Source organism: Muntiacus reevesi, chromosome 2, assembly GCF_963930625.1.
Source record: "Muntiacus reevesi chromosome 2, mMunRee1.1, whole genome shotgun sequence".
Taxonomy (NCBI): domain Eukaryota; kingdom Metazoa; phylum Chordata; class Mammalia; order Artiodactyla; family Cervidae; genus Muntiacus; species Muntiacus reevesi.
This window is the reverse complement of record NC_089250.1, coordinates 225,475,417-225,486,390: the sequence shown is the minus strand read 5'-3', so window position 1 is coordinate 225,486,390 and position 10,974 is coordinate 225,475,417.

Sequence of the window (10,974 nt, the reverse complement as noted above, 5' to 3'; positions counted from 1 at the left end):
TCTAGGTGCTGAGGATATGATGTCAAACTCAATAGACAAAAATCATTGACGTTAAGGAGCTTACATTTTCTGGGTGAGTGCAAACTCAAGACATGATGTCAGGCGGTGTTGAGTAAGAGGCAGGAAGGAGGTGAGGGTCAGAGGCGGAGAGCTAAGGGGATGACTCGGCTGACATGGTGTGTGTGCCTCTCACATCCCTCTTGTGTGTGAATATTGTGAGTGGGCTGCATCAGCGTTGCTTTCCGGTGATGACACTCTATAACTGTGCTGGCTGTCTAAGAAAAAATTATTTTTGACCAAAACCCGATAATAATAACAACCCCCACCTCTTGGGTCCCTGGAGAAACTGGGGAAGCTGATGGTTAACAGCCCTTCAGGCTGACCATCTGGGTTCAGAGATCAGCTCCAAGTGTGACCTTAGTTAAATTTCATAACCGGTCTGTGCCTCGGTATCTGCGTCTGAAAAATGGGTTCACAGTGGTGCCTCTCTCCTCTGGTTGGTGTGAGAAGATGTTTATAGACGGGAGCCCCGCCCGTGCTGTTTGCTTTTTGTTGTGATGACTTTGGAAGGCTATGGAAGGCTCTGGGCTGGTCTTTCATGAATGTGGAGTGTTGCCTCGTATAATCCTCCCAGAGCTAAGATTTCCCGATTGATGGGACCCAGAGGGTGTGAGGGGGTGGTTCCTCCTTTGGATCCGCAGAGAGGTGGGACCCAGCCCCTGGACTCCAGGGCTGCTGGCTCTACAGGAACCAGAACGTGTCCGCCTGCCATCTCGTAGAGAAACCAGAGCTCAGAGTCCTCCCTGTCCCAGAGTCAGAATGTCTGAGAGTCCCTGAGCCAGCCAGGGGTCCTGCTGCGTGTCCAAGCCTGCCCCACTTTCCTTGTGTCTCAGCCACAAGGTTTGTCCCAGCAAAGACTGGCTTGGTATTTCCAGAAAACATTCTTCTCTTCCTTGAGAACAGAGCCCAGTTTATCACAAACCAGAAGCACAGGGGTCAGGCCCTGGAAAGGAATGAGGAGGGGATTGGTGTCTTACTTTTGGTGGTAGAAGGGGCTGGAGGCAGCACACCCATAGGACCGCTCCTGCTTTATGGAAGAGAAAACTGGGCCTGAGAGAGCAGAAGTGACTCAGACTCACAGAGAGCAGCAGGGCTGGCTGGGACTGCGTCTCAGAAATTCTCCTAAATAACAGAGTTCTGTTGTGCAAAACTCGGTATTGCCTGCCTGGCTCCCCAGCCCTGCCCACCTGTGGAGCCAGACCACCTGGGTTCACATCTGACCTCTGTGCCTCACTTACCCCATCTGTAAAATGGACACAAAATTGATGCCTGCATGACAGGGTCATTGCCACGGAGAACTGAATGAAGCCACGTGAGGTTCCCCAAACAGTGCCTGACTTGCTAGATGTTCTGTGTTAACGTTCATTAATGGTCGTTGTTGTTCAGTCGCTAAGCCATGTCTGATTCTTTGCATCCCCATGGACTGCAACACACCAGACTCCCCTGTCCATCACTATCTCCCCAAGTTTGCTCAAATTCACGTCCATTGAGTCAGTGATGGGTTGCAATTTACAAGGCAGTGAGGAGCAGTGAGACATCAAAATTACTTCAAACAAATAACTGGAATGTATGTTTCAAAGTTTTAGAAGTTTTGTCAGAACTGCTTTCGGAAGACATTTTTGTATTCTATTTTCTCAATGCGTTTACCAAGAAAGAGAGAGCTGCATGCTGAGGCCAGGGATTCTTGTGCAAGTCAGGGTCTCAGCTTCTCAGAAACTGTTCAGGACTGTCCAGTTCGTTCTCTTGGTTTTGCAGTGGGGTGGGGGTGGACAAAGAGGCCGAGGGGTGGGGGTGGGGCACACAGGTTAATGAGGGAGGGGCCCCTTCACGGTCCTTCAGGCCGACCACCTCAGGGGACCAAGCAGACTCAGAGCACCCAGTGCGTCTGCCTCACCAGGCCTCAACCCAAGTGTCTGACCGATGGAGGTGATGCTTCTGTATAGACGAGGTGGCCGCTGGACCACTGCAGGTTTTCACCCAATGGGGGTGCAGACTAAGGACAGACAAACCTCTGAAGTCCCCAGCATGCCAAGTGCAAGCTCATGAAGGAAGTTAGAGTGTATAAACAGGCTCAGATCAGGGGTCTCAGTCCCTGAGCATCCACCTGACCACCTGTGAGCAGGTAGAACATGCTGAAGCCGGATTCCACGCCCGGCACAACCCCCTCTGAGTCTCTGGGGTGAAGTCGGGCATCTGTACCATCAGAGCTCTCGGGGACCAGAAGGGGCAGGCAGGGCTGGGACCCGCCGGGCGGGGTTTGGGAGGTAGAGGTGGGAACAGCAGGAGACAGAGTCTCTGGGGCAGACGTGAGCCAAATGGTGAAGGGGAGAAAGATGCGAGACCCCTGCCGCCTGCCCCCACCTCCCCTTCCCCCGGCCTCTCTCATCTCCACCTCCTGCCCACCCCACTATCTTCTGTTCTCAGCGGATGCCTGGCAGGCCTCCACAGCTTTCTCCTCCTGTCCATCTGTCCCCCCTCCCCCACCATTCTCCTCTCTCCTCCTGTGTCCCAGGCCGGTCACACAGCCGGTCCTGCGATACCGATACCGCCTCCTTCCTGGCCTTTGGTCCAGGCTTTGATGCTGGAGGTGTAAGGTTGCTGCAGCCTTGAAGGGAATGGGAACCAGGCTCCTGAGGAGTTGCTCCTACTGGGTCCCCGAAGCAGCAGCAGCTTGGGAGGCTTTGCTAAAGCAGCGAGTGCCTGGAATCCCCCTCCTCGGGACATGTGAGAACACAGGCAGCCTTGCCTGCCCCACCCGGGCTTCCAGGCCACACTGAGAACCTCCCTCCTAAGGCATGTACTGCTGGACCCTCTGTCCAAGCCGGACAAGGACCGGGGAGGTTCAGTGCAGTCCCATTGGGATGCAGGGTGCACGGTGGTTTGAAGCGCCTGCTAAGAAGCGGGGCAGCGATGCCTGCCCAAGAGTGACGGAGGTGACGTGGGGAGGCCCCCCGGAACCTGCAGGGGCCATGGGTCTGTCCCCGTCCCCCCTGGTGCTTCCCCGGTCACTCGCGGGATGTGGACACTTGCTGCCCGCACCACTGGCCGGCACTGCTCCACCGGAGCAGGAAGGAACCAAGCTGGGTATTGAAGCGGGCACGGGCTGGAAGGCACACTGCCCATTGTCTGTGTTGGGAAAGGGGAGACAATTTCCTAGCAAGGGCCTGGGGCAGATGAGGTCTTAGGAGGGGAATCTGCAGAGCTTGCGCCACTTGGAGACAAGACATGGCTGAAATGCAGGAGCTAAATCAGAGCGGGGCTGTTGGTCACTGGGTCTGGGTGCTGAGTCAGTTGATAGCAAAAACAAAGGAATAAAATTCCCGACTCGTATTTTCAAAGCCCCTTTCAATCCCCCTGCTGTGGGCTGGATGTTCTAAGCCCACTTTTTTTCTAGCTTATTCTCTTACTATTATTGTTATTTTATTTATGTGTGCCACATGGCATGTGGGATCTTAGTTCGCCGACAAGGGATCAAACCCGCTTCCCCTGCAGTGAAAGCACAGAATTTTAAGCACTGCGCCACCAGGGAAGCCCCTCTGAGACCACATTGAGGGGTGAAGGAAGAAAAGCCCTTAGCGATTCCAGGACCCGAGTGCAGCCAGGTTCTCAGGTCTGCTCCGAGCTGCTTCTCAGGGGTCCCTGGGAGGGCTTTAGGAGGACCCGGTGACCCTTAAATGGTGCGAAGAGTCTCAGTGCTGGGGTGCGCCCCAGCCTTTTCACAGGAGAAAATGCAGCCCAGAAATAAAGACAGGCTCCTGGTCCTGCAGAGAGTGGGGGCACAGGTCCCATCACCACCTCCCTGACCCCCCGAGAGACCCCCCCAACCCCAGCTCCCAGGTGGCGGGCACACACACACACACACACACGCACACACACACACACACACACACACACACACGCACACACACACACACGCCTGGCAGTGGGAACACACGAATGCCTGAGACGCCACCGGGTGTGCGGAAGGGGTGGGATCTTATATTCCAAATGATTTTTTTTTTCTTTTGAATGTAGACATCTGGCGTCCTATAAATAAAATTGAAAATGTAAATATTGTAAAACTCATTAGAGAGTGGTTTTCAGTTTGCTGAGAGCACGGGTCAGCTGCGACCCCGCTGCGCCGTGGTGGGAAAGCCACCCCACTCGCCGGCGTTCCCAGCACTGCACGTCGTCCCGGTATCCCCCGGCTGGCCCAGCGGAGCCGAGCCTGACGAATAAACATTAAAACGTGGGTCGGTTGTCTCCTATTTATTATCTCGCATTAACAGTTTTCAAGAACTACCTAAAAACCTTTCTGCTTTCATTTAATACACAGGAAAAGAAAATACTTCACAAGGGGAGAATATCACATTTTCTGTCGTAAGAACACGGGTTCTGGTGCAAGCCGGTCGAGCCCTAAGACGTGCACTCGGTCAGATTCCTGATATCAGGTTTACCACACTCTTCAAAAGACGTTTTCTGTCCGAGACACATTAAACAAGCTTTATTTAATAACGTTCGATTTGACTTATCCAATTTAAACATTTGCTCTGATCAGCTACCATTTGATCCTGCCTTCGTTTCGGGCAGCAGAATAATTTCTCTGGGTTATTTTTCTTTGGTGCAAGGTTGATCCTGGAGGCAGAAGAACTCCTCTCGAATTCTCTGTGTTTCTCTAATTCATGCTGCAAGTGGAAAGCGATAGAGCCATAAAAAGCCTGTGCTGAAGGCTGCTTTTAAAATGTTTATGTTGCTCATCCTCACGTCTGTCTGGCTAAAGACAGGCGATGTCATTTAAAAGACTCCTTCTAGTCTGATAATTAGGAGAGAACTTTTTCTTAACTTAGAGCATCAGAGCGTAAAGAAATTCTCAACTTACTGATTTTTGCGGGAATATATTTTGCCATCTGCCATCTACTTGCCCCCACTGAACGATTTTTTAACAGTGGAGTGTACCAACCGAATGGTCATCCATTAAAAGTCAAGGAATTTAACACAGTGAGGGGGAAGAGAGTTTAATATCTTAATTCACTCTGTTTTAAAAGAGGAAATGCCGCTTTGATTCTACTGTCTCAGAGGTTATTTCATATAGCTCTTTAGATTACTGCCATTGCTCCTGTTATGATTTTACTATCATGATATTAAAGCATAAACCACCCTTTTTTAGGGTTCATCTTTGCATGCCGCCCTTTACAAATATCCAGCTTGAAGCCGGTAGCCCCGACTCCCACCTGTAGGTATGGTAAAGCCATCCATAAGGACAGAAACCTCCGACAGCTCCTCTCCCCCAGAGCAGCGCAGAGTAAGTTGGCCAGCAGGGATGGTGGGAGCCCCCCTGGCCGTTATCTGAGCGACCTCCGGCAGGCATCTGCTCCCAGGCCCCGGCAGGCATCTGCTCCCAGGCCGGGAGGGGGGTCTTTGTCGGTGAAAGGAGTGTTTGCAGGGCTGGCCAGAGCCTGGTTTATGGACCCGGCTGGTGGGAGGGTGCACCCCGCCCAGCCTGCATCCAGGCCTGAAGTGTTTACCCCTGGGGTGATTTACATCACCCAGGTGTTCTTTCGGGAAACATCTCGGCTCCGAACTGACACGGTGATTGCCCTGGAGTTGCAGACTTCAGCATTCTTCTGTTCATAACGGTCTGGGGGCCAAAGAGATTTTTAAAAACAGAAAGTCCCGGCCCAAAATGGTTCGTGTCCTGGGGTTTTCACACAGGAGGGCCGAGGGACATCTGAGCCCGGTGCCCCTCGCCCTTCCCCGGGGGGAGGAAATTCCCATCGCCCAGACTGCGGCCCTCCCCACCCTCCTGCAGACCCCTCTCCTCTGCAGGCTGCTCTGGCCTTTCTGTAGCTGCGGACATGCCGCGCCAAGCTTCCCCGCCGGTTGTGTTAGCATCCCGGGGCTCCCCAAAACAAAAGTGTTCTCCTCAATCAAGATGAGGGAGATGCGGGTCTCTGGGAACACAGACGTGTCCTGGAGAGAGACGGGGGCTGGTGTGAATTTGTTCCATGCGGATCCACCTCTGCTGGTGCTGACGTTCTGAAGACTCGCTCTGTAGGCATTCCTTTCCCATCAGAAGCCTTTTCTGTGCTTTCTGCTCACATTTTGAGGCAGGTGGTGCCGTCGCTGTTTTGACCTGTGTTTGCATTGAGGGTTCCTAACGCCTGTACCGGGGTAGTTTTATGCCATCTGAACACCAAATTAAAAAAGCCCCGAGGAATCGAGGTTTTGTTTGTTTGTCAAAAGCACATATTTTAAATGTTTTTTTATTGAACCCATCCCATGCCTGTTTTGAAAGAGTTGGAACATTTATTACATATTGGTTTTTACACTTGTATCCATTATTTCTCCAGCCACTGCTGATAACTGATGAGGAAGAAAATAAGTGTATTTCTGCCACATGGAAATATATATTTGTGTAGGAGACAGGCAAGGATGATTGTAGGGAAATTGAGAATGCTTCTTGTCTTTGTTTTCATTTTTACAAGTACCTCTTTCACTGGTCCAGAGAATGCTGGGTTGATTCTTAGGACTGGTCTCAATTCAACTGTTTCTCTCTCTCCTTGATGCGGTGTCTCCCAAACCCATCATTTTGCTTCCTTATACAACCTGCAGATAGAAAGCATTTGGTCAAATGCTGGGGGCCATCAGATCTGGGTTAGCAAGTGATAGAATTCCTTCTGCTCTGACCTCTATGTTTAAAAGAGTCTTTTCAACCGGTGATTTGAGCACTAACAAATTCACAGAAGCACTCATGTTTCTCCTACCTGTACCCCTTTCTTCCAAATTATAGATATATAAACCTCCCCAACAGAGTAAAAGATCACTGATTTGCCGGGCTAAACTGGGACATATTTTCACCACCAGCAACTGTTTAAAATTCCCAGCCCTGGAGTAAGGGGGAAAAAAATCCGTCAACAAAACAAATTTTATTTCCAAACGTCAGGCTAAATGACCACGGACCCACTTGGGAAAAGCTTGTTCTATGTGACTGCTCACAGTCTAATATTGAGAACAGTGGAAAATATCACACCGATTGTAAGAAAAAGAGCCAGTGTGTAAAACAACTAATTTTGCTGTCACTATGGACCTCTTAACCGTGTGCGTTTGTGAATCTCTGTTCTGAATGCCTCAACACACGCCCGTTTGTGAATGCGGGCACATGGAAAGATGTGTGTCCACAGTCTGTTTTAACAAATTGCCTAAGAACGCTGAATTCTACCCACACTCTGCATGGCATCAATGCCACTAAGAGAACAATGTCACTGAACTACCAGACTCATTTATTTTAAACTCCGCTGGAACGGCTCCCCCAAAGCAGGTGACTATCGAAAGATTTCATTTTTTTTTAATTCTAAATAACAAGAGGGATAAAAGTGAATGTCATTCTATGAGGTCTGAACGTTAAAATGTTAAGAGAGAGTTAACCAGGGTCTGGTAAATGGCTAAACAGATTAGTAGCCTTACTTTTTAACATATAAACATCTGAAACCCGTTTCCTGTTTAAGAAGAAGGAAAAAAAAAAGTCTAGGTGGATGACCTCGGGCACTTTTTTTTGATTAACAAATGTGAATTGTACATCATGGTGGAAAAAAAAAAATGGCCCACGCTTGGTGGTCTTTCTCCAGTCTGTATACGGGAGAGAGAGAGAGAAAATACAAAAATAAACGTTACCTTCTCACTTTCCGGGTGGGCAATGCCATTTCTGCAGTGGCGTCCAGGGCTCTGGCAAATGTTAAGGCTGTCACTGCGGACGGAATCCCTGTGGTCTGCGAGCCTCCGGAGAGTCCGAAGAAAAACATTCTCCGCATACTTGCTGGCGGGTCCTATCTCCAGGCCCCGGCCCGGCGCTGCAGGCTCGTGTCACCGGGCCGGCCGCTGGGACACGCTCATCTGACCCCGCGCCTCCCTCGCAGCCAGACCTGCAGCGGGGTGCCAGCCGGACCGGTTCACTGCCGCAGCCCGGAGGACACGCCGAGTGGAGTCTCAGCCTCCAGGATCAAGCGCCAGCTGCAGTCTGTTCAGCCGAAAAGAGCTTAGCGGTTCTGACACATTCTGACAAGATACATTTTATAGGGTCTGTGCTAAAATTTGATATTGAAAGTTGGGATTCCAATTTTATGTCTCGGATAATAACAATAGCAGCTGGGACCTTTAAGAAATGTGTGTATTCCTCCCATTAAGAGTCACATAATAAAAACTATTTATGTCAAACACCTTATAAGGGAAAGATTTAGCCTGAATGTCAATATAACATATACTACTTTTTATATTCAGATTTTTTTAAAAATCTGGGAAAAAAATCCATTATCATTGTTACCTATTAGTTTTGACTTGGACCAGTGGATACGTCGTGGTTTTAAAAATTTAAAGTTGGCATCTTCTTGCTTTAATTTGCAAAGTCATTGAGGCGCCTCTTTTTGGTATTATTTCTGTGTATATTAGAAGGAAAAAACAAAAACAAGTGCTGATACATCTTTTTTTTTTCAAGTCCTTCTGATGAAAAGACACAAAAGAAGGGCACAGTTTTATGTGACTTGATTTGATTTTGATAATTTGCAAGCCTGCAATAAAAAGAGTCACTGGTCCTTAATTATCGGTGTTGTTTTTGTTCTCGGAGAGCAGCCGTGGCTTCGGGTTCAGGCTGGCGGCCTGAGCTCTCCTCATTCTGCTGGACAAACGGGGCAGCAGCTCAGATGGGCTTCTTCCTCGGGAAAGGAATCGCGACATCTCGGCTCAAGGCAACGTCTGCAGCCAGATTTCAGAGGGGCTTCCACTCGCCTCTGGCCTCCCTGGGGTCATCACACTGACGTGCTCCCAGGGGAATGAGCCTACTGCCAAACCGACAAGGATTCTAGCCGGGGCCGGTCACTTAGAAATGACTGCGCAGTCCTGCTAGGCCAGCTTGTTAGGAAACCCCAGCTTCCTTCTTATCTCGTCTGCTCAGACGAAGAGCAGAACCTGATTGGGATGAGAAGAGAACCCCAATTAGCAAAGCCAAGAGACGGCCATCTGTCCTGCACCCACATGCCTGGGTCAGGTCCGCGTGGTTTTCTTTGACTCATGGACTCGTGTGACCGCGGGTTACTGAGAAAAGCCCATGGCGGCGGGAACCAACATCCAGGCTCGCTGAGCCCCTACCCTGGCCCCCAGCGCCTCCTTGACAGGAAGGCACCCCTGTCCGTGGAAGGATGAAGAGCCCACGGGGACCAATGCAGAACCCCGTGCTCCTCGGGTCCTGTTGGAACCAGCTGACACCAGCCTAAACTCGGCCAAATGCCCGCTGAATTTCTTTTGTTATTAAGTCACAGCTTGAATGTAACAGACCCCGAGCGAACACAATCTTAAAAAATAACTTCCTCCAAAGCCTCTCCCTTCTCTTCTTTGTCAGAAAGTTGCTTCAGCCTAAATGGAAGCCATTTCCCTCTGCTTTTTGAAAGAGAGGGCCACCAAGTGTCTCCTGAGGTCCTCTGCCAGCTTCACCCCCCAGTACCAGCATTTATAGAGGCCATCACCCTCTGGGGCGGTGGCCATATTCCACGTGCTGATTTTATGTTGGCTTCACGGCTGCTATCAGAGAGAAGTGTGCTCCCAGCCAGGACTACAAAGGGCATCTGATGACACAGTAAACATTTGAAATTAAAAATGTGCAAGTCCAGAGGATGCTGCATACGCTCAGAACAGCAGCTTCACCCAACTCATCTCCCATCTTCTCAGTGACCCTCATCACGGTGGCTGTCATCACCCACATGTGACACGGGACATGGAGAGACAGGAAGATGGGTACCCAGGGAAGCTCGGCAGTGCTCAGGGATGTCTGATCACAGCCAGCCTTTGTGGGGGCCTGTTAGATGCTAAACATCTTCCCTGCAATCTCTCGGCTTCAGGGAAAAGTTTACTTGACCCCCTCTGTGACCCCAGGGACTTCCCAGGTGGCACTGGTGGTAAAGAACCTGCATGCCAATGCAGGAGACATGAGACACGGGTTTGATCCCTGGGTGGGGAACATCCCCTGGAAGAGACATGGCAACCCACTCCTGTATTCTTGCCTGGAAAATCCCATGGACAGAGGAACCTGGTGGGCTGCAGTCCATGGAGTCACAGAGTCGGACACAACTGAAGCAACTTAGCACCCATGCACGTCACCCCAGGAGGCAGGCTTTCTTATCGCCTGCATCTCCTAGAAGAGGAAACTGAGACAGAGAGGTCAGTCCATCTCTGAAGGCCAGAGTGCTGGAAAGTGACAGAGGTGTCCCACAGAGCCCGGGCTGCAGCCCCTGAGCGGTCACATCAGACCCAGTGTCAGCTGTGAAAGCCCAGGTCACAAGCTGGCCCGTCACCTGGGCGAGTGGCTTCACCAGCTGGAGCCTCAGTTTGCCCGCCTGTGAAGTGGGGCTGGAATGGGCTCTGCATTGGGGAGCTATTTCAGGCTCACACGAAACAGGACAGGAAAAGCGCACAGCGCATTGCAGCTGCCGCACAGTCACCGAGTGCGGACTTGGGGGGTGGGGTCTCAGCCCAAGGCCTGTTCTCTTCTCCGTGAGCGGCTGCAGGCTACACGGCTTGTGTTGGGGACCCATCTGGGAAACCGGGCCACATCCTCAAATACCAGGAAAGCAACATGACCGGGGGGCAGGCAGCATGGTTCCTAGGCCTCAGCTGGGCGGTCCAGGGTCTGCCCCATGGAAGAGCTGGCCAGCAGCAGGTGCCCTGGGGAGCAAGGAAGGATGGTGCAGGGCCCTCTCCTCACTGGGGGTGGCACATGACGTCATCACAGACAGCACTGGAGACCCACAGGCCCCCTGCCCGCTCACCAGCCTTCTGCTGCCCCGGCTACACTCTGCCTTCTGTCGCATCTGTTTGGATGGTCAACCCCCCACAGGCCCGTTCCTTCTCCACTCTCTTCAGACACATCAACGGCCACACAGAGAACCCCAG